Consider the following 332-nt stretch of genomic DNA (forward strand, 5'->3'; position numbering starts at 1 on the left):
AGTGGACGTCACTGTTCTAATCGTGAAGAGTCGGTGGCGGGCGGTGACGACCGCGTCGACCGCCGTCCGGTGATTCGTGATGCTCTTCGAGCGTTGAGGACGAGGTCCTTCGTGATCTGAGCTTCGCTGAGCGTCATGATGAAGTCGCTGTGAGGACGCTCTTGACGATTTGAAGCACGTCGTGTGTCTGCTGCCTCAACTTGAGGACTACCGCGCTCTGTCGGATCGACTCCTAGCCGTGGAGCAGGCGAATGCGTCGCTGCATGCGGCGGTCGAGCGCTTGGCGCCATTGGAAATGGAGGTTGTTGCACTCCGTGCTCAGAACCAGTTGC

The sequence above is a fragment of the Plasmopara halstedii genome, assembly GCF_900000015.1.
Source record: "Plasmopara halstedii genome assembly, contig: Scaffold_3060, whole genome shotgun sequence".
NCBI classification, from domain to species: domain Eukaryota; phylum Oomycota; class Peronosporomycetes; order Peronosporales; family Peronosporaceae; genus Plasmopara; species Plasmopara halstedii.